This window comes from Heptranchias perlo, chromosome 20 (assembly GCF_035084215.1).
Source record: "Heptranchias perlo isolate sHepPer1 chromosome 20, sHepPer1.hap1, whole genome shotgun sequence".
Classification (NCBI taxonomy): domain Eukaryota; kingdom Metazoa; phylum Chordata; class Chondrichthyes; order Hexanchiformes; family Hexanchidae; genus Heptranchias; species Heptranchias perlo.
Genome location: NC_090344.1, coordinates 16,254,858 through 16,260,857, shown reverse-complemented (window position 1 = coordinate 16,260,857; position 6,000 = coordinate 16,254,858). Strand labels below are relative to the sequence as shown.

General features: G+C 43.2%; 2 non-coding genes across 2 annotated transcripts; one reads left to right on the top strand and one right to left on the bottom strand.

Annotated features, from left to right (window-relative positions):
- The first annotated feature begins 877 nt into the window (after positions 1-877).
- trnas-uga (transfer RNA serine (anticodon UGA)) lies at positions 878-959 on the top strand. Its single transcript has one exon. It is a non-coding gene; the product is annotated as a tRNA-Ser (tRNA).
- A 4,208-nt stretch (positions 960-5,167) lies between these two features.
- trnat-agu (transfer RNA threonine (anticodon AGU)) lies at positions 5,168-5,241 on the bottom strand. The gene has a single exon. It is a non-coding gene; the product is annotated as a tRNA-Thr (tRNA).
- Between the last annotated feature and the right edge of the window lie 759 nt (positions 5,242-6,000).

The window sequence follows — 6,000 nt, the reverse complement described above, 5'->3', positions numbered from 1 at the left end:
TGTCATCAGTGGCTCGTTGGTCTTGGGGTATGATTCTCGCTTTGGGGATTTGCTGATTATTATGCGAGAGATCCCGGACGAGCCCTGCGGTGTTCCCATTTTTAGTTCAAAATCACTAATTGGCTTCTCACGTCTTGTCAGCGGTGTAGTCGGCAGGATTGTCTTAATTCCAGTGCATGGAGGACAGAATGCAGAGGTTCTGTCGACGACAACACACATGGAGAAAGGAAAATGTCACAAGATGGTGTTCAAATTGAAGCTTAATGTAAACGTATCCGAATTCACGTGACCTCATGAATGGAGAATGAAAAATGCTCCTCCATTGGGCAGTGATCGAACTCGGGCCTCCCGCGCAGAAAGCAAGAATTTGATCACTGAAATAACAAAGTCCGCACAGCAGCCGGCGGCATGCGCTCAGTTCGAAACCTGTCTAAAAGAACATACAGTCTCAGAGTTCTCCTGTCATAACCTTCTTCATTCTCTTCTGCAGCCGTGTCGGATTTGTCGCTTGCAGCTGCGATGTCCCAATGATTAAGGCGTCAGACTTGCAATGTGATTTTCCTACCCAGCTTCGACGCAACACACGTGGAGAATGGAAAATGTCTCGAAATGGTGCGCAGATTGAAGCTGAGGGCGAATGTCGCACAATTCACGCGATCGTATGAATGGAGAATGAAAATAATCCTAAACGAACCGGAAATCGAACCCCGGTTTCTCACGTGATAAATGAGAATTCTATCACCGAGACAGCAAAGTCAGCACATCAACAAGCTGTAAGTTTCCAGTTGGAAACCTGTCTGAGAGAACAAAGTGTCACAGATCTCGTGTGATAACCCTACGCATTCTGATTTATAGCTGTCAATCATTGAGGTTTCCAGCTGCGATGGCCGAGTGGTTAAGGCGTTGGATTTGAAATCCAATGGGGTTTCCCTGCACAGGTTCGAATCCTGTTCACAGCGCTACTTTTTAAAGTTTGTTCAGTGTTCAAATTAACATGAACTTGAACGAACGGACCTTGTTCGCTCCCTCAGAGATGTGCTCCATCGCCAACGACGCTTTAAACTCGGAGCCCAATGATCTCTTGCAAAATTGCAAGACACGTGAAGGAATCTCTCCCAAGGTCCATTCTAAGTTCTGCTCGTTCGCAGAACTTGACATTTATACAACTTATTTCTATGTTTTAATCTCTCCCTGTCTCTGTCTCTTGACTTTGCCTGTTTTCTCCTGATGGACTTCTCAGGCATCGTGAACAGCGAAGAATGATGGAACCTGCAACACCAGCAGAGAAGGGTAAAGATGGAAAGACTGAGACGGTAGGAAAAGAAAAGGTGCAACCCAGCTGATCAATTCGTAATTAATGTCCACACATTTATGTTTCTTCCCCTCACAATGAAAAAATCAGCAATTTGAGTACAGTACACTTATGGTAGAGTGTATAATATGTGGATGTTGAGACCGACAATCGAACCTTTGCCGTGGTGATGAAAGCGCCGAATCCTAAACACTAAACCCCAAGGAAACGCTGAAAATTCTTTGCTGCGAACAAGCAGAGCAACGCAGCCTTTCCTACTTGGCCCTTTGTAATTCAGGTCATTTTCCTGCCAGACAAACTGCTGGCACAAAATGGCATTTTCTGTTCGAAATAATATCGCGACAGAGGTGATGTTCAGGGAATGACATCACCAAGTGCAAGTAGGCATGGACATGAAATGGAAAGTGAGGTAAAATACGACCACAAGCTGCTGATGGACATGTTTCCATTTCCAAAATTCACGCACTGAATGCAGCTCCTTGGAAAGCTGAAAGGTCACGCAGGTCCATCATGAATCGTTTGAAGCAACTGGCAGTTTAAAGTGGCATCTCCTGCTGCTTCTGTGGGGAGTGAGAGAGAGGCACTGTCGGTATTTGCGTGCAGTTTGATTTTGCACAGAACTGCACAGAGAAACAGCAAATATACCGGGGCTGTGAGATGTTCTATATTATTGATATTTAGCCACAGGAATATCCGCGGTCAGAAGCTGAAAAGAAGGAGAGATAAGAGGCCTGGGAATAAACACGGAGCTGAATGAATCTTGAAAGAGCGAAATAAATAATAATGTCATCAGTTCCACTTTGTCTCGTGCGCAATCTTGGGAGCTCCCCAATGGCCTGGTGGTGAGAATTCGGTACTCTCACCGCCGCGAGGTTCGATTCCCAGTTAGGGAATTAACTTTAAAAAGAGTTATGAACTTATTAAATTAATTACATGAAGCTAATTAAATCCAGTTCGTAGTTGAGTCCCTGTTTTAATCATCATGAATCAATCCATAACTTTCTATTTTAGACTGAAGGCGATGTTGACGTGGTGACCGAGAGACAGTCAAAACTTTAATAAGATTTTTATGCTTTGAATGTGATGATTTTTTTTCATTTTATAGACTGCATCTTAAGAGTGGGATTAAAAACGCAGTGGAGTCGTTGTTAAATTTAACATTAACTGGCAACTGTCGCTGTTTATCACAGGAGCGCCCGAACTGGTTCTCCGATCAAGATGAAAGTAACGCAACGAGGAACATCTGATACAACACGAAAGGCATCGGGCTATGACAAAAATCCCCACCGTTTTGCTTTTCCAAAATAAAGGATGCGAAATTTATTCTCTGAACATCGGAACAGTCTGGTCTCACTCACTACAGAAATCTCCATGTCCCAGCGAACCAGCTCTCCTGCTGCGAATGCGGCCTCCCTTCGGGCCTTTCGGGGGCTTGTCTGTCAAGGAGAATTGTAATTACCGTGAAGCCAATGTTCCATTCCTTTATATGATTCATGTGCCTGATTTCCGACCGCAGGGTAAATGGTAGAATATCAGCCCTGCTCAGCTGGCAATGATTCCGGTACATTTTCTTGATTCCAAAACATGCGTTGAAACCCTGGAACTTTGAGACGATGAATCCTGAGGAAAAATAAAATAAGGGCTCGAACAATCAAACTTTCACGCTAACGGATAACACCGCCGAGAACAGGTGAAGAGATCACCTGCTAAACCAATAATTCACTGGGCTAAACTTTGAGATTGCAGCGACCAATATAACAACTGTCTACAGTCAGTGAAAAATGAATGATTAAAGCTTGTCGGAGTGAAAATCCAACCAGCCGGTCTTCACTCTTAAACCAGCAACTATGAAGAAAAACATGCCGGAGAAATACTCGATTTCAGAGCGGCGACAATGGGCCAGAGTAAAGTTCATTCAATATGATTGCCGAGTGGCTGGAGGGTGGATTTGGAACTCCTGACCGATTGCACCACGCATTTTCCAGATCTGCTTGGATCACCAATCCCTTCAGCTCATTACTTAGAGGGACAACTCGATTCTCGGTTTCTTTTTCCTGACGATTGATGAATTTTACAAATTGGAAGCGATCAATATCAAATGTAAACACGCCACCGACATGCTAACAGATGCAAAGCGGCCACACTCTGCTTCAATGAGATGAAAGTCAAGAGTGATTTCACGGTCGAATGCAATGGCTAACACAATTCATTCAACGAAAGTTCAGGTCGTTGAGGTGCCTTTAAAGTCCTGATTGTTTCTATTGAACTTCTTCCCAAAGCATTTGAGATTCACGTGGGACGATTTGGGGACGTTATTTTCTTTTGTGCAAAAGTTTCAACTGCAGTTCAAGATCAAAATTCCTGGGACGACAGTTGTTCACAATTTATCGGTGCTGGGACCACTGCTGTTCACAATTTATCGGTGCTGGGACCACGGTTGTTCACAATTTATCGATGCTGGCACAACTGTTGTTCACAATATATCAGTGATGGGACCACTGTTGTTAACACTTTATCAGTGGTGCGACCACTGTTGTTCACAATTTATCGGTGCTGGGACCACTTTTGTTCAAAATTTACATTCATGATTTGGACACGGGAATCGGAAGTACAATTTCAAAATTTAGGGAGGACACCTAATTGCGAGCTGTAGTTAATACAAAGAAAAATGCGAATAATAAAGGAAGACGTTAGTAGATTTGCAGAATGGGCGTGTAAATGGCAAATTAATTGCAATATTTATTATATACTCCCTTGCCTTTTTGCCCCACCCCCACTAAATGCATTACCTCACACTTCTTCAGATTGAACTGCATTTGCCACTTTTCTTTCCACCTGTCCGCTCTATGGATATCTTCCTGCATTCGACAGCTTTCCTCCTCACTCTCAACCACAGGAACAATTTTTGTATCATCTGCAAATTTCTTCATCATGCCACCTACATTTAAATCTAAATCAATGATCTGTACCATGAAAAGCAGGGACCTAGTATGAAGCCGCATGGAACCCCACTCGAAACAGCCTTCCAGTCACAAAAGCACCCGTCGACCACAACCGCTTGCTTCCTGCTACTCAGCCAATTTTGGATTCAACTTGCCAATGTCCCTTGCATCCAATGGGCTTTTACATTTTTGACAAATCTGCCCTGTAGGACTTTGTCAAAAGCCTCGTTAAAATCCATGTTGACTACATCAATCGCGATACCCTCATCATTCCTCCTTGATACCTCCTCAAATAATTCAATTCAAACGACCATCCCTTAACAAATCCACGCTGACTGTCCTTGATTAATCCGTGCCTTTCTCAATGACGATTCATACTTCAGCTCGAGTTTAGGCTGACTGGCCTGTATTTACTCGATCTATCCCTTTCTCCCTTTTTCAACAATGGTACAACGTTAGCAATCCTCAAATCCTCCTGCACGACACCTTTTGCCAGGGTGGATTGGAAAATGATGGTCAGAGCCTCCGCTATTTCCTTCCTTGCTTCTGTTAACATCCTGGGATATATTTCCTCTGGGCCTGGAGATTCAGATCGAGCGATTAGAGGACTTCTTTTTCCTCTTTGCAAACGTTTATCCCGCTGGTCAATATCACAAGTCTTGGTCCAAATTAGGATGTCTTCCGGCTTTGAACCTCAAATCGTGAATTATACCCCGATCACAACGAGCCCAGAAACAAGAACGTGTCCTTAAATTAACGTGTTACAGACACATTCTCTGAGAGGTCTGTCTGTGGAATGAAAGGGCGTTTTTGAACAGTTATCCGTTTCCTCCTGAAACCTGAACAAATACGAACACAACATTGTTATTTTGTCGCTTTATTCCATAAATTAGGAAAAATAATGAGCTGCACAAGGCACTGCTGGGAGTTGAACCCAAGACCTCCTGTTTACTAGACAGATGCTTTAACCAACTAAGCCACAGCGCCAATTGATGATTTCTGGTCCCCACCTCCTCACTAATATCTATCAGCGACACTTCACTGTTGGGGGTTCAGGCCGTTTTATCTCTGTCCATTTCGCTTGTCGGTTCACCTGTGCATCCCGACACTGACTGCATTTCTCGCTGAGTTTATCTTTGTGTATCCTTCAGTGCGTTGATGCACGGATGATTATGTGTGATTGTATTTGTGACATTAAATAAATCAGGGCGTCAGACAATTCTCGCTCTGACATTGGAGAACTATTGAGCCGATCTTTACAGCGAAGTGTTGTTTATTGTGGTGCTGAAACTAAAAAAATCGTAAGAGGAGCAAAAAGGGAAAAGGAGAAAAACTTGTGAGGGAAAATGAGGACAACTCTCAAGGTTTTTACGAGTATATTAAGAGAAAGAAGGGAGGCTGAGAGTAATGTGGGCCGCTTAAAGACAGATGGAGGTGATATTGTAATTGAAAATCAGGAAATGGCAGAGTTGCTAAATTTTTACTTTGCATCGGTCGTCACAGAAATGGATGAGGCTAACATAGCAGAGACACGAGGAAAACTGTTAATAAATCAAGGGGATTCAGTACAAGTAAAATGATGGCAATGGAGAAAATGAGGAGGCGAAAGATCGACAAATCTCCAGGACCTGATGGTTTCCATCCCAGTGATTAAAAGGAACAGGTGAGGAAATTGTACATACTTTAGTCATGATCGATCATAACTCTCTTGATTTCGGAATTGTTATTTAACGAAGCGCATCTTGA